Source organism: Callospermophilus lateralis, chromosome 13 (genome assembly GCF_048772815.1).
Source record: "Callospermophilus lateralis isolate mCalLat2 chromosome 13, mCalLat2.hap1, whole genome shotgun sequence".
Lineage (NCBI taxonomy): Eukaryota > Metazoa > Chordata > Mammalia > Rodentia > Sciuridae > Callospermophilus > Callospermophilus lateralis.
In genome coordinates this window covers 57025164-57048235 of record NC_135317.1, presented here as the reverse complement: position 1 = coordinate 57048235, position 23072 = coordinate 57025164, and the positions used below count along the sequence as shown (strand labels likewise).

General features: G+C 35.8%; 1 protein-coding gene across 1 annotated transcript in view; it reads right to left on the bottom strand.

Moving 5' to 3' along the window:
• Cnst (consortin, connexin sorting protein) overlaps positions 1-23069 on the bottom strand; it is a 98034-nt gene extending 74965 nt beyond the window's left edge. The window contains exon 1 of the mRNA XM_076831766.1: positions 22913-23069. The gene's annotated coding sequence lies outside the window, so the exon portion shown is untranslated. The remainder of the gene's footprint in view (positions 1-22912) is intronic.
• Positions 23070-23072: the final 3 nt, after the last annotated feature.

Here is a 23072-nt window from a genome sequence, read left to right as displayed (position 1 = left end):
TATTTATATATATTTTTTAGTTTTCGGCGGACATAACATCTTTGTTTGTATGTGGTGCTGAGGATTGAACCCAGGCCACACGCATGCCAGGCGAGCGCGCTACCACTTGAGCCACATCCCCAGCCCCATACAATGTTGTTTTGTGAATGAGTACTTGAAGTGCCTGCCCCAAATCCAAGAGAACACTGGTTTTGAACTGGTTACACAATATAGGTGCTAATTCTTTGTTTTACCTTGTGTTCTTTGAAAGAAAGCACATATCTGGCAAGTATTAAAGTTTAACAGGAGGATACAAATGAAACAAAGCAAATATATCTCTGTGTGGAGACCAAAGTTTGACCTCAGAAGTTTAGTGCTTTAACTGAGCTAACCAGATGTCAATGTAATCAACTGACTACCACCAACAAGGTATGCTTATTAAATACAATGGGGTAAAGAGAGAAATGGAAAAAGCAGGGGGAGGGGGATGAGACACAAGCTACCCTTAAGAGTTCTTACTGGAAAAAAAAAAAAAAAGAGTTCATACTACACTGTAAAGCTGGATAATAAAAAGAGTTTATACTTCTATTTGGAAATAAACTGTAAGATATCTACAAACTATTCCCTCATCTTCCTTCTCCTCAAACATCTTGGCAACAAAGAATGTGATAAAGAACAGCTAAATTATTTGAGAGCCAAAGGAAGATTACTTGTGCTTGTGGAGAGAGGAATATGTGACTATTTAAGAATATCCAATTCTATTATAGAAAATAAGACCAAAATGGGGAAGCAAGATGAAAATAAGTACCAAATCAAACATCTTATATAGTTAGATTTAGAAAAAGTAAATAGAACATATGCATGCTAAACATAGAAGGGAAGCAATTAAAAAAATCAAGACCACCAAATATCCATGATACCACAGAAGAGACATCAAATATTCATGAAGGCATCGATACTCATGAGTTGTTAAATCAGTCACCTTTGGTGATGTCCATTTCTAGACCTGTATGACCTTTGTCCCAGAAACAGATGAAATTCATAGCTGCTCACCATGCTCACAGGCAGGGAACAGTACCAGCAGGTGTACCTGGCCCTGTATTTTCTGAAAAAACACATGAGTTATTGGCTCCAAGCACCTTCAGTCTGTTTAGCTGTTTGGTTCACCTCAACTCTGGTCTACAACATTGGTAAAGAATGGTGATATAGCAGAGAGGACACAACATATGAATATTGTGTTACCCAGCTGCTCTAAGGTGGTATGTTCCTTCCATTCTACTTGTACCCCCACCTCAAGTGCACGGAGAGGCAATTTTAAGAGAAGAAAGAAACATGAACAAAAGCAAAAGGTAAACAAACAGGGTGTGAACAGCACTAAACAGATGTACTTTGGAATGAGTGCTGAAGGGAAGTAGTAAGTGATGAGAATAAATTATATGTGGCTAGATCATGACAAAGGAATTTCACACTACCTGCTGTGAAACACCAACTTTTTTTTTTCTTCTTAGAAAATCATGAACCAGTTACTTGGAGAGGGGGTACAAACAGTCCCAATATTTAAAATTCTTGCATTAATAGAAAATTTATTCTGTCAAGACACTGTGAAAGTTTCTAAACACTCCACTTCTCTCTCTCTCTCTCTCTCTCTCTCTGGAATGATCTCAATTCACACAGATAACAAACAGTTGGTGAACTGTCACTGGACCTAGGACAAGAATTTGAGTGGCACCAATTTACTTTCTGTGACTGGGATCAAAAAGTCAGTAAAAGGGGCTGGGGTTATAGCTCTGTGGTAGAGCACTTCCTTAGCATGTGTGAGGCACTAGGTTCAATTCTCAGCACTACATATAAATAAAATAAAAATAAAATCCTATCAACAACTAAAAAAAAATATTTTAAAAAAGAAGCCTTTAAAAGCTGGGCATGGAGGGCTGGGTAGTAGCTCAGTGGCAGAGTGCTTGCTTTGCATGTATGAGGCACTGGGTTCAATCCTCAGCACCACATAAAAATAAACAAATAAAATAAAGGTATGTTGTCCATCTACAACTATGAAAAAAATTTTTTTTTTTAAAAAAGCTGGGCATGGGTGGGGGTACACACCTATAATGTTAGTTACTTGGGAGGATGAGGCAGGAGGACTGCAAGTTCAAGGCTAGCTTGAGCAAGGTAGCAAGCCCCTGTCTCAAAAATAAAAATAAAGGATTGCAAATGTAGCTCAGTGGTAGAACACCTGCCTAACCTAGCATGCGCAAGGCCCTGGGTTCCAACCTCTGTGTGTGAGAGAGTGGGGAGCAACAGAAGCAGAGTGGGGAGCAACAGAAGCAGCAGCTGCAGTTGCCATTGAAGGCTTCCAAATATAGGGGACAGAGTATCAGAAATGTACTGCGTGCAGACAAATCTGATGGTAACATACACAATTGATTACAGCAAGAGAAACTGGGCTAGAGTGATGAGATGTAAGAAATGAAACCCTGATCATCTAGGATGAGAATGATGGGAACATAAATGAGAAAATGTGAAAGTGGAATTTACAGTTTGGTCTACTGAGTAGATGTGGAAGACAAGAGACCATCAGAAATTCAGGATACCTTTCAGACTTTGATCTGAGGTCTGGGAGACAGCAGTAGAAGAAAAGAGAAAATAAACAAAGAGGAACCAGTCTATTTACCAAGTACCTTCTTGTCAGTCACAGCTGTCTATTAGCTATCTAACCCAGCACCTGCAGATACCTTTCTCTCCTCAAGTGTGCAGTAATAGGTGGTAGAGGATAAACTATTATGGCAAAAATAGAGGAAAGACAGTGAAAGAAGCTGTTTTAACTTCACTTTTTTATTTGTGTAAAGGGTACATAAATTAATGACTCTTAGTTACATATCCAAATGTATGTTATTATTATTTTCATCTTATAAAAATGAGAAGTATATGTAAGATATTAATAATTCCATATTTGACTGATATATTAGTAAATATCTCATCATTTGTCTATAAATCAACATTCCGTGAATGAAATGTAATCAACATTTTGTCTGTATATTATTTCTTTTTCCCATAGAATCCAGTTTAGACATAAATAAAAATAAGAGAAAAGTATTAGTGGGCTACTGTTCAGGGGAATCAGTTAAAAAAGTAATGTTCATTCAAACTCATAAAGAGTACATCATCTATTTATTTATATAATTTTTTGTGAAAGCTTATAAGAAATATGAAACTGTAAAATGCAATGTACTCTTGCACACATAAAGAGTTTGCAATCGAAATGGGATACATTTAAGCAACCATTAACTTTACAAAGACCCAGACTAAGTTTTCTGAAAGATTTGGATTAGTTGGGGTACACTATGAGATACTGATGATTTATCCAATGTGATTAGATCATTACCATATCCACACATGGGGCTGGGTGGGAAAGAAAAACATACAATTAAAAGGGAGAAATAGCACAGAAATAGTACATGAGGACAGAAGGTCACTCGAGCAGGCATCAGTATGAGCGGATGTTTTGATGAACTAATTTTTTTTATGTGCTTTAAGAAACCTTCAGAAAAGTTCTTAAAATTGAATCCATATAAACTATGTCTAATCTTCAAAAAACAATAATTCAATTAGGAACACTAATGAATGAATAGGGACTAAAAAGGTAGCTCCTTTTCACATGGAATTCATGAACTATTTGAAAGCCTACAATGCACAAAGTATTACAGAAATCTATAGGCTCCATTAACAATGAAAATATGTCTGAAATTTTGCTTCAGGCCTTTGTGATCAGAGTAGACCAATTTAACTGTTCTCTCTAGTCATTAACCTAAGGTATGTTAAACTACATATTGGTAAATGGCAAAATAACACCTCACCATTGTGATAAAATTATTAGGGATTATTTTTAAAGTATACTCAGTGAATTCCAATACTTTCAAGCACTCACATAATTTATGATTGAATGTACTTTAAATGTCACATCAGCTTTAATATTTCTATGTCAAGAGTAAAATCTACATATAAGCCTTGAAAAAAGTTCAGAGGTTATTTTATTTTTAAAAAAGAAAAACATCAATAAAAATAAGCACTTGGTAATGTTATATTTTAATTTAAAAAGTTTTAGAAATGTATTTTCAAGAACCTAAGTTTTCATCATTCCTAGGTGTTAGAAATTCCACTTCAAAACTAGAAACTAACAGCAGGGATAGGATAAAGCAACATAAAGGGGAGTCATTCCTTCCTCAGTTGAATACAGATTTCTTTGCTTGCCAGCTGTTTAATCTATGTGCCTCGGTTCATTTATTTTAAGAATGAAATGAGATAAGGTACAGGAAGTTGCAAAGGCCATCCAGAAAGATAAGAATGTCCTCATAAATATTCCTGAGATGCCAAGACACTAGAAACCCTATGCTTAGATTTAAAAGTCAGCTATTTGATCAGAGATATTTCTTGCCATGTATTCTAAACAGAAATATAGTTTTATTTACTCTACTTAGGAGTATGATATTCATATCTGAGTATTTATGTTTCATCAATTCTGAAAAACAATCAGCAAGTATCTCCTTAAATAGTCTCTCCCCCATTTTGTTACTCTCTCCTTCTGTAACTCCTGTCAGCTTTCCTTACTCTATGGGAACTGAATCAGGGACCCAACTTCCCAAATATCTTCCATTTAAGTACTGCTTCTTTCAGCTGTGTGTAAAATTTGCTACCTACTTTGTCCATTTACTTCATTCCTGTGACTATCTTTGATTTTCAAGTCATATCTAGTATTATTTTTAAAGTCTTTAGTTTTTTAATTGTATTGTTTCCATTTCAAAAATTTAATATTTTAAAGTCAGCGTAAACTCACTCTTTATAAAGTTTTTTGAAGTCTAAATATGTTGTTTGTCATTTCCACCAATCTTTTTTTATTACTAGCTTTTTGTTTGTTTGTTTAAATTACTTGTTCTTCTACAGTGAGGGGCTTTATCTGTGGGGATCTTGCATAAGCTGACGAATTACTCTTTCCTTTCGCAAGTGCTTTTGCTTAGGACCAAAGGTGTGTTACCAGCCAGGACTACTTTTTATAACATATATGAGCCTCAAACCTTAGGTTTAACAGATCATGGCTACAAATTATCAGGGAAGCCGCTCTTCAAAAGAATATCCAGGATGAGAGAGAAAAACTTCTCCCTTTTCTACTGGGAATATTTGATACTCTACCCTAAATCCAACACTTTTGAAAACAGATCTTCAAGGGTCCTAGCATTAGACTTTTAGTTCCAATGTTCTATGGGGTTCCCTGGCTCAGATTCAAGGCCTTCTTTTCTATTCCCATGTGGCTCCAACCATTGGAGTTGTGTATGGTGGTACACACCTGCAATTCCAGTGATCTGGAAGCTGAGGCAGGATGACTGCAAGTTCAAGGCCAGCCTCAGGAATTTAGTGAGATCCTGTCTCAAAATAAAAATCAAAGATCACAGGACATGTATCTCAGTTATAAAAATGTCCCTCCATTCACTCCTCGGTCCAAAAAAATAATAGAAAAAAAATTCAAACCCATTGGATACATGCACCAACCTATTCTCTTAAAATAGCTCTTGATAACATCTAACTTTTATTGAACATTGCATCAATGCCAAGTACTGTGCTAAAACTTTACATATTTCATTTAATTCTCACAGAAACCTTGTGATTTCCCCCCAGTTCTATGGACCCAGAAACAGAGATAAATAACTTGCTCAAGTTTATTTAGCAAGTAAGCTGCAGAAGATTTGAACCCTATCTTTTTGAATTTAGAAAGTACTCTGTTAGTCACCATATGCTGCCACTTCTCAAAAGGTATTCCTAGTACCCAGGTGGTGCTAGAGGCATCATGGTCACTAAAGCAATATCTTTTGAAGAAACAGGGACCTATAAAACCACTATATGAGAAATGTACATATTTTGGTAACACCAATTCATTCCAAATATTGAGGTTAGGGGGCAGACACTAATTTATGTTCAAATAAATATGCTACAGAGCAGAACATAAAAAATATAAAATTGAAAAAAATATATAAAATTGAAAAAAAAAAAAACCTTTAGGTTCAAATACATTGCTTTTTGGAAAAGTTGAAGTTTATTTAAGTCCATTGTGAAGAGTAATCATAACATAGTATGAGACTAATAACAAACATTTATATGTTGCTTACTCTGTACTATACACATAGTATCTCATTTATTTTCACAATAATCCTATTAGGTATCTATTTTTAGCATTGCTATTTTATAGATAGCAAATGGAAGCACTTAGGTTAAGTAACTCATCCAAGTTCAACCAATTCTCAGAATTAGGACCTTAAACCTAGTCATATTAGCTCCAGAGTATGCACTATCTCTGATATTGCAGACTCCATAAACATGGTGGAATCAACTGAGGTGTTGAAGAAGAGGAGTTTGGACAAGTCAGAAGAAGTAGGAAGGGAAATTGCCAAAATGTTACTTAGACTAGTCCAAACATAACATGAGGCATAGTGAAATACTAATTTTACAATGAAACATTTTCAGAGACCTACTTCCTTAAATGAAATAAACATTATCATTGCTTTAGTATCCAGTGGACACTGTCTCAAATTTGCTTATTTATTGCTTTATTGTTTATTTCAAGTTATTTCATGCACACATACTGTTATTTCCCGATCTGAATTTAAGCACTGGAAACAAGTTAATTTGTCTATTGTTTCCTTACCAGAACACAGCCCTGGGTACATGAGGGGTGCTTAATAAATGCTTGTCCAAAAGAACTACAACAATAAAGTTGTTCTTTAACTATTTCTTACCTAAGGATACAGATAGAGAAAAACATATCATTTAAAATAACATTTAAGGGTTGGGGTTTAGTGGTAGTGGGCTTGCCTTGCATTTGTGGGGCACTGAGTTTGATCCTCAGCACCAAGTAAATAAATAAAATAAAGGTATGGTATCCATCTACAACTAAAAAAATGTTTTGTTTTGTTTTTTTAAAAATAACATTTAAAATTTACTTTTAAACCAGGCGTGGTGGTGCACGAGGTTAGGCAGGAGGATTGAGGCTGGGCAAGAGGATCGCAGAGTTCAAAGCCTGCCTCGGCAAAAGCTAGGCCCTTAGCAACTCAATGAGACCCTGTCTCTAAATAAAATACAAAATAGGGCTGTGGATTTGGCCCCTGAATTCAATCCCCGGTATCCCACCCCCAATTTACTTTTATAAAACCCCACAAATATTATTTGATAGAAAACAGAAATACCATGGAAACATCAGAGCTGATGGTATTTTTGTCAGTGGAACATAAATATGATAACAACAAGTCAGCAAACTACAAAAAAAGCAGTATGAATTAGTAAATAAATAAATTAATTCAATAAATGGGTTTACTCTACTTTTTGACATAACAATGTAGAAAAATTGTGAGTATGTAATTACAAATCTTTGGTGCCTGTGCTTATGCAAATTAAAAGATTTAAGTTTCAAAAACTCAAAGAAAATATCTATAAACTGTGTTAGGATCTTTTCTAAAATGGAGATGAGACAAATGAAATTAGACCAAGGTCAAATTTATTTTAACCTAGACTTTCTGCTTTTGTTTCTTCAACTATAATTTTACTTAAAGGCTCACCTTCTCACATTTTTTGTTTGTTTGTGTTTTTTTGTTTGTTTTGGTACCAGCGATTGAAACCAGGGCTGCTTAATCACTGGAGCCACATCACTAGCTCTTTTTATGCTTTATTTTGAGACAGGGTCTAAGTTGTTTAGGAACTTGCTAAATTGCTGAGGAAGGCCTCAAACTTGCAATCCTCCTGCCTCAGCCTCCTGAGTTGCTGGGATTAAAGGCATGTGCCACCCCACCTGGCTTTACATTCTTTATTTTGTTTATTTAGTTGTTTTTATGTGGTGCTGGGGATGGAACCCAGTGCCTCATGCATGCTAGGCAGGTGCTCTACCACTGAGCCACAACTTCAGACCTCCCCCATCCACCTACCCCCACCCTCCCTTCACATTCTTAATGAGGTTTCCCCACTGTAGAAAAGTATGAAGGATAATTCCACATGCTTAAACAAAGGCAAAATGAAAACCTAGGAAACAAATGGAATAAAACTAGTTCTAGTCAGAATTATGATTATCTTTATGAAAATTTAGAAAATACTTCATTTTACTCCAGAGATTTTAAAGATAAAAGACTAAAATAATAGAGTACTCTGAGGTGTCCAAGTGAAAGTAGAGACATAATTTTGAGAATTTGAATAATGGTATAAAATATTGGTTGAAGTAGAAGACATTTTCCATTCTACTGAGTTTTGGAGGTAATTTTAATCCAAAATTCAGTTCAAAAATAGACCCAGAGGATGGCTAACAGGTCTAGAAAGAGAACTGAAATAAGGAAGTAAATAGGAGGTTTTAAAGTGGGCTGGAATAGCTCAGTGTAGAGCAGTTGCCTAGCATTTGCAAGGTGCTGGGTTCACTTTCCAGCACTGCAGGGGGGAAAAGTCATAATAACAGTATCACAGGATTTGGTTGTATTGTTTAAACTTCTGTTTCATAAGAATAATCAATTCTGAAGATTTTTTTTTTTTTTTTTTAAGGATAAAAGCATTTTCACCTGAATGATGTCCTTAGTACATACTCTCTTCCTTACTAAATGGACAATGTTCACCTTAGTATCTTTCCAAAAAGCATAATTTGGGCAATGTCAGAAAGAGAGAGAGGGAAGGAGGGAGGGAGGGGGAGAGAGAGAGACAGAGACAGAGAGAGAGAGACAGAGAAGAGGAGAAGAAAAGAGAAGAGAGAGAAGAGAAGAGAAAGGGAGAGAGGGGAGAAGGGAGAAGGGAGAGGGGAGAGGGGAGGTGGAGAGGGCACAGGGGAGAGGAAGAGGGAGAGGGAGAAGGGAAGGGCAAAAGGTAGAGGGGAGAGGGTGAAGGGAGAGGGGAGAGGGAGAGGGGACAGGGAGAGAGGGAGAGAAGAAGGGGGAGAGGAGGAGAGGGAGAGGGGAGAAGGAGAAGGGAGAGGTAGGGGAGAGAGGGGGAGAGGGAGAGAGGGGGAGAGGGAAGAGGGAGAGGGAAGAGGGAGAGAGGGAGGGAAAGGAAAAAGAAAAGAAAGAAAGCAAGAGGGAAGGGCAGTTTCTGAAAACCTAATTCAATAATTAAAACTTTAAAAAGTAAAAGCATGTTGTAAAAAGACTTCCAAATGTTTCCACTCTGGCACTTGCCTGAATTTGGAAGCCAAGTTTCCATGGATTCCTAAAAGGCAAGGTTAATGTCCTTTATCAAACATTCAATGAGTGGCCTGATAAGTATATACTAGCAGGCTCACTGCAGCGTAAGGTAGGGGAGGATGAAAGAATTAAAAGCTGTAATTTGTGTCCAGGAATTCTCTACTTGAAGAGACAAAAGCACATATACAAGAAACCACAGCTTTTGAAAGGCAAGCTTTCAAAAGGATTAAGAGTAAGGGAGGAAAAAATGATAAATCTTAGAAAAGTAAAACAAAACATTGAACTACAAATATTAAAGTCTGTATTCTAATCCAATCTCTGTTAATAACTTGTTTAAAGACTTTGGGCAAAACACTTTTCCTCTGTGAACTTTAATTTCTTTACAATAAAAATCAAAGGATTGGATAGAGATCTGTAAGGGTCCTTTCAATTCAAAGCATTTATGCCACTATTTCTTGTAAATGGCTCTACAAAACAAATAATTATGATGGTCTTTAATCAATAACATATTCTATTTACTTATAATCTCATTTAAAGGGGTAGAAACAATTCTTATGTGCTCATAACTCTAATAAAGCAAATCTAAACCATATCAAAATGACAAATACAAGCAATAAAAACATCAATAAAATTAAAATAACATTAATATGATACAGCTCCGTAAAAATTAAAGTGCTGTTCACAATTGAATGTGGTGGACATTCTGATTGCATAGGTTCTTGCCTGTTTGGTACCTTGCTTATCACTGGCACATGAGGACCCAATTCTCCCACCACTATTTTCTACTCGCTACTGAAAATTTTGGTTTTTAAAACATCCTATACTATGCAGAGCCAAAGGCATAATTTATTAATTTTACTACCATGTTTATAAACAGAAATGGAAACTCAGACATTGAAATCCCATAGCAGAATGTTGTTTTAAGATGCTGATCTTGATTATGAATAAGCTTATATTATTTTCTTTCAGTTTGTCATTGAAATGAAAATACAGAATTTAAAAAATTCTAATAACTTTTCTTTTTTTTGCACTTCTCTGTATTTTACACATTTTTATGATAAGCCTTATATTTTTTTCAATTGAGTTTTAAAATTACAGCTTTATTAAGATATAATTCATATATTGTACAATCTTCATATCAAATGTACAATCTTCATATCAAATGTACAATTCATTATGACCATATCCACATAAACTATCATTACAAACAATTCTACAATATTTTCATCACCCCAAGAAGAATCTCTTGTTCCATACCCACTAACAATCACTTCCCATTCACCCCAGCCCTAGGTACCAAAGTGTTATTCTACTTTCAACCTATGTAGATCTACCTATTCTGGACATTTCATATAAATGGAATTACATGATGTGTGGTCTTTTGTGATTGGATTCTTCCACTTACCATAATGTTCTCAAGGTACACCCATGTTGTAACATATATCAATATATCATTTCTTTTTATTCCCTAATATTTCATTGCATCAACTTTTTTCCAAGGGGTCATACGTATTATATTCCTGCCAGCAGTGCACGAGGATTCTGATTTCTTTGCCTCTAAAAGTGAAGTGTGCGGTTTCAATTTGCATTTCCTTTTTGGCTAATGATTTGGAACATCTTCTCATGTGCTTACTGATGATTTGTGTATAACTTCATTGGAGAAAGGTCCATTCAAAACCTTTGCCCATTTTGAAATTGGATTGTCTTACTGAATTATAAGTTGTATTTTTATCCTCAGAATACAATTTTCAAAAAAAATTGGACATATGTTAATATTGCTTTAAAATAAAATGTAAATATTGTGGGTGGAATGGTTTATCTAATTGGTAAATTTGGTAATACCTGAGATTAACTCAGACACCTTCTTTCTCCCTCTAATGAGCTTGTTAGTAGATAACACACTGCTTTGTTGTGCTATTTTAGCTGGCCAGGCCTCCTGTGTAGGAAAAGACAAGAGGAAGCTGAGAATGAATCACAATAAGAGGGAAAGATTAAATATCTGGAACAGAGAGGTAGGATGGAACAGTACCCCAATAGTAGAGAAAAGGAATATTTAGAGGACCTGGGCACACCAGGTTGATTACATGGAAAAGTATAAGAAGTTTGTGGAGACTTGCCTCTAGATTAACACTGCCCCTACTACAGTTTAAGTCCTTAGGAAGAACTATAAGGATCATGTCACTCACACAGTCTCACTCCCAAGCCTCTCTACAGGCTCTCAGCAAATCATCTCCCTAACTCTAGTAGTCCTCTATAAATCCTGTTCCCTAACTAAAATAGGCAATTCATTTGCCTCTCAAACTAAAAAGAATTTTTTAAAATGATAATATGCAATACTTGTGTGGGTGCAGTGAAATATGCACTGTCACACGTTGCTCATGAACAATGTAAATTGGCACAGCTTACTGGAAAATGATTTCATAATATGTTATGAGAATATTAAAATAATTAAGTATTTTAATTTATTCATGTATTTACTTGTTTGTTTTTGTGCGGAAAATTTAACCTGGGGCCTCAAATTAAGTCTTTTTATTTTAGGGATTTACGTTAAGGAAATATTTTAAAGAGCACAAAAAAAAAAAGGAAAAAAAAAGGAGGGATATCCACTATGTATAACAATGAATGTGGAAGCATTATTTTAAAGGCTATTTTTTGTTTTTAGCACTGCTCTATATATTCTATCCAAACTACCTAAACCAATCTTCATGGGTATTATCTTTCTTATTTACAAATGGGAAAACTAAAAGGAAAAGTAGTTAAATAGCTTGTCCAAGGTTACTGGTGGCATGGAGTGAAAACTGGAAACAACCTAAATGTTCACTAACAGAGGAATGATTAAGAAAATTAGCTCATACTCCAAATGTTACAAGTCACAAAAAAGGTACATGACAAATCAATAATAAAAAGTGGGAAGTAGAAACCAAAACTAATCATAAATATAATCTCAACTACGGAAAAACATACTCCAAAGAGAATGAAAGTAAATATACCAAAATATTTATAGTTTGCTATTGGTTGATGGAGGCACAAGTGATTTTTCTTTTTTGCACTTTTCTGTATTTTGCCTATCTAATATGTACAATTTTTATACTCAAAAAACATACAGCATTGAATCAAGGACATAGAGTGTTTTTTTTTTTTGGGGGGGGGGTTGTAGTTATATTTTATTTATCTATTTTTTATACCTTTATTTTATTTACTTATTTTTTATGTGGTGTGGAGGATCAAACCCAGGGCCTCACACATGCTAGGCGAGCGCTCTACCGCTGAGCCACAACCCCAACCCCAATTTATCTATTTTTTATGTGGTGCTGATGATCGAACCCAATGCCTTGCACATGCTAGGCGAGTGCTCTACTGCTAAGCCACAACCCCAGCCCCCACATAAAATGTTTTTTAAAATCACTATGAATGCTAAATATTAATATTTTCACTTCTTTACAAAGAAAATATCCAAATAGGGCTGGGGTTGTGGCTCAGTGGAAGTGCACTTGCCTAGCATGTATGAGGCACTGGGTTCAATTCTCAGCATCATATACAAATAAATAAAATAAAGGTACATCAACAAATAAAAAATATTAAAAAAAGAGAAACTATCCAAGTAAATACAAGCTTATAATGAAAATTTAGCAAATAAAAAACAAAAACATACCAATTACTAAGTGCCTTCTTATATCAAACACTGAAGGCAGGCACTTTCACAAGTATTATCTTATGTAATATCTTTGGGGTTTATTTATTTATTTTTTTCAGATAGTGCATTCACCAACCATTTTAGGAGCCACTCATTGCCATAGGGCTCTATTTTAGAGCATCAAAGAGTCACCCCATCTAATTGCCATAACCTACAGAACCAGGAATTCCTACAAAACCAGTTCTCAAGGGCACTCAGTGGAAACATTCATGACAGAATTGCAGAGAGCTTAGAAATGAACCCATCTGATTTGTCTCAGAACTTTGCCCTATATGTTTACAGAATCCTAAATCAGAAAGGTGACATTTAAAACTCTGGTAGCCAGGCACAGTGGCGCATGCCTGTAATCCCAGTCGCTCAGGAGGCGAGACAGGAGAATGACAAGTTCAAAGCCAGCCTCAGCAATGGCGAGGCACAAAGCAACTCAGTGAGACCTGTCTCTAAATAAAATACAAAATAGGCCCGGGGATGTGGCTCAGTGGTCGAGTGCTCCTGAGTTCAATCCCTGGTACCATAAATAAATGAATAAATAAAACTCTGGTAAAATTAAGAAAGAAAATTCTACACAATATTTATGAATTAATTATAAATTATACTAACCAAAAAAAAGTTTCCACATGTATTTCCTTTTCTTTCTAAAAAACATTAAATCATATCCACCTAAAGTCAAGAATGAAATTTATATTTATATATGTATATATACATACACACACATATATATGTGTGCATGTATTTGGGACTTGTATTTTTCATCAAATATTCAGTCTTATACAAAGTGCTCTGTGTGGGCGCTGTAAATCCCATAGTACTTAGTATAATGCTGATTATCTATGGGGCTCCAACATTAGCCATCAAGTTGACAGAAACTAATGTTGGGTTTAGAGTCATTCACAAGACACCATACTTCAAAACTGTTCACCAAAGTGACAGATTTCTTATGGTATGTATATTATAATATGTAAATTTATATGGATTATCAGTTCACTATTTATTTATTTATAACTTCATAATTCAACTACAATAAGGAATGTAATTTCCATATGGCAAACAATTTTAACACTTTATTTATACTATACAACCTATAAGCAGATGCGGGTAGGACAGGAGGGAAAATGGAGAGGGAAATGGGGGGATCATGAACTAAAATAGATTTCCACACATGTTTGAGTTTATTGGGATGAACCCAACTACTATGTATAACCATAAAGTTCCAATCAATAAAACAAACCCTAAGCAGTATTTCACTAGCTTATTTCCTATTTGTCTTCAAGGAGCAAAAACTCATTAATTCTACCATTTCAGAAGTTAAGAAATTTCAAAGAGTTTAGGCTAATGTTACTTTTTTGTTTTGTTTTGGTGCTAGGGATTGAACTCTGGGCCTTGTACATGCAAAGCAGGCAGTCTACCAACTAAGCTATATCCCCAGCCCCTGATGCTACCTTTAATCAAATGTTCTCATCAACTTACACATCCCTTTCAATCCATCTTGCACATCAAATGCCGATTAATCTTTAGAAAACACTACATTTCTGTTTCACATAATATGAACAGTGATTCCATATATTTGTGTAATAAATAAATCTCCATTGTCTCAGAAATCTATAATGTCACCCTAGTCTTATGGTTTACTGAGCATCAAAATAAACAATATGTTTGACTCACTCCAGATGAGTCTCAACATCCAACTACCAATATCTTGGTATCTGGCCCTACACTCTTTATCATTTACTCATAATCCCTTACTTTCATTATCACAGCTGTTCAACCACAGCAAGAACTCCAGACTCCTACCTTCTTTTCTTTCTTTTTTCTTTTAACTATAGTAGTTAGTCAATCTCCTTCTGCCATTACTTTCTTTTATATCTAGTGCTGTATCCTTATCATTTCTCTAGTTCCTTCCTTAGAACCCCCAACCCTAATCAGGCTCACTACTTTCTCTGCCATTATACCCAAACTGCTATCCATTGGTAAAGAATATCACAACTATGTACATTAATACAGTGTCCACACACCCTCCGCTACAGCCTCAATGCTGGCTGGATATCCTTCCCTCATGGAGTTCCGAGAACCAGATACCCCTCCAAAGCTACTCTAAACCTTTACCACAAGTCTCTAGACTTGTCTCCATTGTCTACCTGCACTCAACAGCTTCTACTGGACAAAAAGATTACCAAATATCAGTAATAAGCACATCTTCCCCTGTTATCTAGAATTCCTCTACCTGCTCTTCAGGGGTAATCTTCTTAGTTGTACCTATTTTCTCAACCCTTTCTATTCATCAGAGAGCATGTCGATATAATCACACCTATCCATGGCTTATTTTTCTTACTAGGAAGGGCATCATAAGACAGAGGTCTATTTATCCTAATCTCAAGTCTATAAACAATTTTTTGGACTGCAGCAAAAACTCTATCATAGGAATTGTTCACCTTCCCATAAAACACAAAAATGACAAAAACCAAAGTATCCTGCAAGATCCCAGAGAAGTACAAAGAAAAAATCCTAAAGTCCTAAAAGATGCAAGGGAAGATATCGGAAGATTTGTTTTTTTTTTTTTTTCTTTTTTTTTTTTTTTTAAAGAGAGAGTGAGAGAGGGGGAGAGAGAAAGAGAATTTTAATATTTATTTTTTAGTTATCGGCGGACACAACATCTTTGTTTGTATGTGGTGCTGAGGATCGAACCCGGGCCGCACGCATGCCAGGCGAGCGCGCTACCGCTTGAGCCACATTCCCAGCCCGGAAGATTTGTTTTTAAAAGAATCACTTCGAGGGCTGGGGTTGTGGCTCAGCGGTAGAGCACTCGCCTTGCACATGCGAGATGCTGGGTTCGATCCTCAGCACCACATAAGAAAAAATAAACAAGTGAAATAAGGATGTTGTGTCCAACTACAACGAAAAAATAAATATTAAAAAAAAAAAAAGAAAAAAGAATCACTGCGAGCCTGATGTAGTAGTGTATGCCTGTAATCCAAGATACTTGGGAGGCCGATGCAGGAGGATTGAAAGTTTAAGGCCAGCCTGGGCAATTAAGTCAGACTCTGTTTCAAAATAAAAAATAAAAAGGGCTGAGGATCTAGCTTAGTGGTAAAGCACTTACCTAGCATACACAAGGTCCTGGATTCAATCTCCAGTATGGAAAAAAAGAAGAGTGAAACACTATGCTTTTCTTATAAAGTAATTAATTAAATTATTTTTGTTTTAAGTAAAATTATACTAAAAGTGAAGCACCAACACAGGGATCCTTACAAAACTATAGCTGCTTAAAAGAGAGATTTAGGAAGTATATTTAATAACCAAGTGCAACTTGGGAGACTGAGGCAGGAGGATCCTAAGTTTGAAGTCAGCTTCAGCAACTAAGCAAGACCCTGTTTCAAAATTAAAAATTAAAAAGGGCTGAGGATGTGGCTCAGGGGTAAAGTGCCTCTGGATTCAGTTCTAAGTACCAAAAGAAAAAAGAAAAGAAAATCTGTAGTTCTTGTCTTTTTTGGGGTGTCATGGACACTAGGAACAATTGGATAAAACCTAAGAATCCTATTCTCAGAATAATAGATTTACAGTACCACTAATTTACAAATGTAATTCAGGGAACCTACTAACCAACGTAGACTATTTTGGAGCTCCAGGTTAAAAACTTTGATTATTCCAAAGAAATTGTTTAAAAAAAAATACTTTTCTGTAGTGTTGAGAATCAAACCCAGGGTCTTGGACATGCTTGCACCACATCCTCAGCCCAAGAAATTATTTTTAATGCATACCATATGGTAAGCTACCATCTTCCATCCCTGTAACACAATGCCTAAGTAAATATATACAACATTAATCCTTATTTTGATCTTATGTTTGAGATAATGATGGCATATTAATTTATATCTCCAACATCTTGAAAGTTATTAGATAGACAGGAAGGCAGATAGGTGTAAAATGAATGCATTTTCCTGAAATGAGTCATCCAAGAATGCATATTTTGATGGGGTTTTGGTAAAGAAAACATTTCAGAGAAAGGGCAATGTTAGATTAGAAGTTCTAAGAAAAGGATAAACCAACAATTTTTATATCAGAGGAGGGAGAATACCTTCTAGTGCTCAGAAGATTGCTGGTAGAATATATTTTTTCTCCAAAGATGTATAGTATAGTACCAGTGCACAGTTTTGCTTTGTACTGAAAGTTTCTTCTTGGCTAATTCATTATATATTGTTATCAGGAGGATGAGAGAGATTAATGGGTTCTGACTATTTATGTTTCTTCTTTAGTTTTCCTTATAGAAAAAAATACTAATTTTTAAATAACTGTTTTTCTCAGGTTAAAATTTATTTACCTTTTTCTCTTTGGAGAATTATTACTTTTATAAAAAGAAAGTAAATCAAAAGTGAAAAGAATAACATCTATGTTCCTATTTTCTCCTTCTCTTTCAAGTTTACAAAAAGCCGTAACTAGTTCCTACCTTTAGGCTTTCCACAGAAAGTGGAAAAACTGAGGGTAGGAGGAGCTGAGGGAAGGCAGAATATGCTTTGGTGGCATTCTGGATCTCTCTCTCTTTTTTTAAATTTTTTTTAAAGTTGTATATGGACTCAACACCTTTATTTGTTTTTATGTGGTCCTAGGATTGAATCCATTGCCTCACACTTGCAAGGCAAGTGATCTACCACTTAGCTAAAATTCCAGCCTCTGGATCTCTTTTTAAGTACTCCAAAGAGCTAGAGTAAAATGGAAACTCTCCAAAATACTCAGCACCACATAAAAATAAATAAACAAAATAAAGATAAATTTTTAAAAAAGACTTGAGAACTTTTTAAATGATATATTTCTTTAAAGAATATTCCATATAAACTATTTCAAAGTTTAAAAAAAAAACAACAACAGTATTCCCTGGTTGAAAGGAAATATAATCTCCCCATGAGAATGATTCAACTGCATTGAACCCAGGTAAGGGGCACTCTACACTGAGTTACATCTCCAGCCAAAACACATATATACTACATTAGAATATCAAATGAGAACACAATCCTACAGGAAACTCTTCAAATCTTATAAGGTATTAAAAAAAATTTTTTTTTAATTGCACCGGGTGCACTCATGCACATCTGTAATCCCACTTACTGGGGAGGCTACGGCAAGTTCAAGATCAGCAACTTAGCAAAACCCTGTCTCAAATAAAATGAAGAAAAAAAAAGCAGGGTGGGGATGTAGCTCAGTGGTAGAGTGCCCCTGGGTTCAATCCCCAGTATTGCAAAAACAGACAATAAAAGGAAAAAGAACTATCAATTATTTTTCCTCAAATAACTAAAATAAATTTTCAAAGGCTAATTTGAAATCAAACTATGAATCAAATTAAATTCAATTAATCATTGTCTAATTGAATCAATTGTTTTCTTCCGGTGTCTCCCTCCCTCCCTCCTTTCCTTTCCCTTCCTCCCTCCCTCCCTCCCTTCCTTCCTTCCTTCTTTCTTTCTTTCTTTCTTTTTTGAGACTGATGCTTATTTTGTTTCCCAGGCTGGTCTTGAAGCAATCTTCCTGCCTCATTCTGCCCAAATAGCTCAGACTACAGAAAAACCTGGGTAATTCTCATACAAAAATTTACGAATATGACAATTTCAAAGTAATGCTAACTTCTACAATCACTTAGATATTGCCAAATAAAATATCAAATGCCTAAATATTAATAAAGATTGCTAAATTTGCCACTATTCCACAATTCTCACTAGAGAGTCGAATAGGAAAATCTTAAAAAAAAAAAAAGAATATGGTACTGTCTATATTTAAGGTATATAACATGATGTGTAAGATACAAATACATAGGGGAGGGGAGGGGAGGGGGGATAGGAAGGGCAGCACAATACAATAGACACTAGTATGGCCCTATGTATAAACGTGGCTGTATAATCAATGTAATCCTGCAATCTGTACACGTGGAAAAATAAGATTAAGATTACATACCCCATTTGAATCAAATGTATGATATGTCAAGATCATTGTAATGTTTTGAGCAACTAATAAAAAAATTTTAAAAAATGAATCACACAGACATGAACTGTATTCTCAAAAAAAAGATACAAATACATAGTAAAAATTATTATAGTGAAACAAATTAACACACTCATCATCTCACATAGTTAACCATTTTCCTCCCTGTGGCAGAAGTAGTTATAATCTACTCCTTAAGGAAAAATTCTGAATACAACTCAATATGGCCCTCATGTTGTACATTATATCTTTTTTACCTGTTCATCTTATATATTGGTTTCTTTGTATCCTTTTAGCTACTTCTCTCCATTTCCTCTCTACAACACTGACTTAGTGTTTTCTTTCTTATTAAAATAAAATAACACCAATGGATAATCATCCAGTTTTTAAAAATATTTTATTAGTTATTGATGGACCTTTATTATTTACTTAATTGCTTATATGTGGTGCTGAGAATCGAACCCAGTGTCTCACACATGCTAGGCAAGCGCTCTACCACTGAGCCACAACCCCAGCCCCTAGTTGTTGTTTTTTTTTTAATATTTATTTTTTAGGTGTAGTTGGACACAATACCTTTATTTTACTTATTTATTTTTATGTGGTGATGAGGATTGAACCCAGGGCCTCGAACATGCTAGATGAGGGCTCTACTACTGAGCCACAACCCCAGCCCATCATCTAGTTTTAAATACAAATGAAAACACTCTATTATCTTATAAAACATGACCACAGTTCTCAAGAAATAAGTTACAACCAATATCCATACTCTTCTCCAATTCTGTGTTTGATCCTCTAATATTCCACACACTGACTTATCCTGTGTCAGGTCTATAAAGACTAGATTTTATGGCCAGTTTACTGACCAGGTAATTTAAAAATTCTTTAATGTTATAAAGGTTAGGAAGAAGGCATGTTTCTTGTATTAAATTACAATGAATTTTAATTAGGGCTTCAGGCTAATTTTGACATTAAATGTAGATGAAACACATTGCAGCTAGAGTCATGCTGGGGAGTTTACTAGAGCACAGGGTCAAGATAGGAACAATGATGGATCTGACTGATTCCCCACTGGGATCAGCTGGCTTCAGTGTTATTTTTCAGCTCTGCACCACAGATGGCTTCATGCAAATCACCATTCCTTGTTGCAAAACATTTTATGCCATGTACCTAGACTATACGTCTGTAGCTTTATAAAATGGTCATATTTCAGGTTCCTAGAACCAAAACAAACCCCTTTTCCTTCTAAATCTTGCAAAAAAAAAAAAAAAAGTTTTGATCTTTCCCTTCATAAAAAACATAGAGAAGTGCATTCCTAAAACTCTTAGCCATACCAAAAACTGGTTCAGAAAATAACAACAGCAGTTAACAATAAAGTTAAATCTTTTGTAGATTCTTAAGTTCTCCCTACTTAATGACAATAAGATTTAATAGACAAAGATTATTATTAGTACAGTGCCTTGACACATTATTGACACAAAGATGTAAATAACATAACACCACGCTGGGAAATGACTGAACGCTGTATTCATCTTATGATCCTCATTAAACAAGCACTGGGCATCAGTGCTCACTAAATAAGCGTGGAACTCGGTGTTAACACTGTCAACACTAAGAGGAAGAGAATTCTTAGAACTATTTTCCGGCATAGAAGCTTCTCAGATTGAGTACCAAAGTACATCAAGAAAAGGAGTTTTTAATTAACCCCACAGAATCAGACTCTTTGGGTGAGAAGGTGTTTTACACATAAAATGGCAATCCTATTGATACATGCTACCACAGGCTGGGGATGTAGCTGAGTGGTAGAGTGTTTGCCCCACCTGCATGGGGCTCTGGGTCCAATCCCTAGCATTGTAAAAAGAAAACAATCAAACCAAAAACCAGATCTGGTGCTACCAACTGAGGCAGTCAATAAATTACTTTTCTGGCTTGCGGTATAGTTTTGTTTTGTTTTAACATTTACTGCTATAGAACTACAATCTTGATTCTGACAGCAAACTGGTATTTCGCAGTTACAGATGTAATTTAAAAGCTAAAAAAAAAAAAAAAGCAGTTTGAGATAATAAAGAAAATAACTTCAAGCAGTCATAAAAATACTAAGCAGAGTAACTTAGTTCTGGCACTATTTGAAAGAAAGATTACTGCAAAAATAGCAGAGGATGCAAAACCACACATCTTAAGAAAATAAACTAACCAAAATTTACTAATGAAATAGGTCTAAAGGTTAATTAGAACATTCACCTTTACAGTGAAATGGACATTTCTTTCATTTTTAGTACTTAGGAAAAAAGCAAAAAGATTCTGTGTCTTTGTTATTTCAAGCACTTTCAACCACAAACAAGTGAATCATTAATAGTATAAAAAAGAAAAACGCTTATAACCTAATTCCCCCCCCCCCCAAAAAAAAAAACCCAGCAGTTAAAAGCAAATAAGTCGACTTATTCTTTAGGAATAAGTCGACTAACTTTGGTCCGCAGACATTATGAAATAAGAAAATGTATTTTGTATTTCCATCTGTTCATCTTACATATTTGCTTTTCCCCTTACAATGTTATTTTTTTAATATATATTTTTCAGTTGTAGATGGACACAATACCTTTATTTATCTATTTTTATGTGGTGCTGAGGATTGAACCAAGTGTCTCACATGTGCTAGGCAAGTGCTCTACCATTGAGCCTAACCCCGGCCCCTACAATGTTATTTTAAAGTATTTTATTTATTTATTTATTGTAGTGCTGGAGATGGAACCAAAGGCCTTGAGCATGCCAGGCAAACATTATTCCACTGAGCTACACATCCAGTTTTAAAAAGCAAATTTTTAAAGTGAAAAATTCAACATTACATTTCTCTGAGTCAATTAAGTACTTCCTCTAACACAAGACATCTTTCTGTTTTCTTTGATTTATAATATTTAGGCCTGCAAGGCGCTTTTTGAAAAAAGAAAAAAAAAAAAGTCAGCGTTTTTCTGAATCTATGAAAACGTTTTTAAGTAAAGGAGGGAAGCTTTCCTCAACTGTAGCAAAAGGTTCCAGAAAATTTTCAATGAAAGAAAACTTAAGGAAATAAGATCAGTTAGTGAATCCCCTAGGGTTTCCACAACAGTTGATTAGATACTTCTATGGTATCAAAAATAATAACCCCCATTAGGCCCTATTTGGTTGTCAAGTCTTCATCAATTGTGAGTTTTATCAGTTGAGGATAATCTTCAGACTATTTGCTAGGTGACACATTCCTCTGGAACCTTTACCCTGTGCATTTAAATACCAAGCTCAATTATGCTCCCAGTAGAGTAAGCAGAAAGGATTGTACATATTTTAAACTAGGGAGTTGATTGGTTGCAGTTTGCTGCCTTGGTGGTCAAGCTCTTTCTAAGTATGATCCTCAAACAGTGAAATTAGTCTCAAAGAATCGGGTCTCTAACATTGCCCAACAGACTGCCAAAATTTCCATTAGAGCATCCTATTTTTAGTCTTTTGGAACTGGTCTTTTAAATTGCATTCTATAGTACAATGTGTTTAAGTTTATACAGTGAATAAAACAAGGATCCCAAGATTTTCGTTCTTTTGAGACTTAAGCTTATAAATCTTATTTTTTTCAATCTTAAGTCTTTCAAACACCCAAATCAAAAATAGAAAATTAAGGTAAATATTGGCCTCCACGGAGACACCAGGTGGTTCCCGACAACTAAAGTGGTGGTGGTGGCGGGAGGGGGAGGGCAGGTATGGTGGGGAGTAATAAAAACCATCCACAAGGGTGGATACCAGGCTGTGGGCAACAGGACAGAAAGGGACAGAGGCATAGTAGAAGCCGCAGGCTCTCCCGGGAGCCCAGAGAGGAAGGATTTCTGGCGCTAATCCCCTAGGGAGGGAGAAATTGGCGCGACGCGCAGGGTTAGAAGACCCACATTGGCTGGAGAAAAAAAGGGGAAAACAGGCTACCGGGGAGGGGGCGGAGGTAAGGGAACCCGGCTACACCTCAGTGCGAGGGCAGAGGCGGCGCTGCGGGACCAGGACAGCGCAGGGGGAGGAGCGAGGGGCTTCCTAAAGGCTTTCCAGTGGCGGGTCCCCTGCATCCCGCTCTTACCCTCCTCACCTGGGAATCCGAGGCAAAAGGAGGACTACCGCTGGGCGCCGGGTCTGTTTTCAGCCCCACTCGCTGACATGGCGGCCGAGGAGCTGTCACTGAGCTTGCTCGGGTCTCCCGCGGCTCGGGTGGATTAGACACCTCTTGCCTTTCCGCCCCGCCTCCCTCT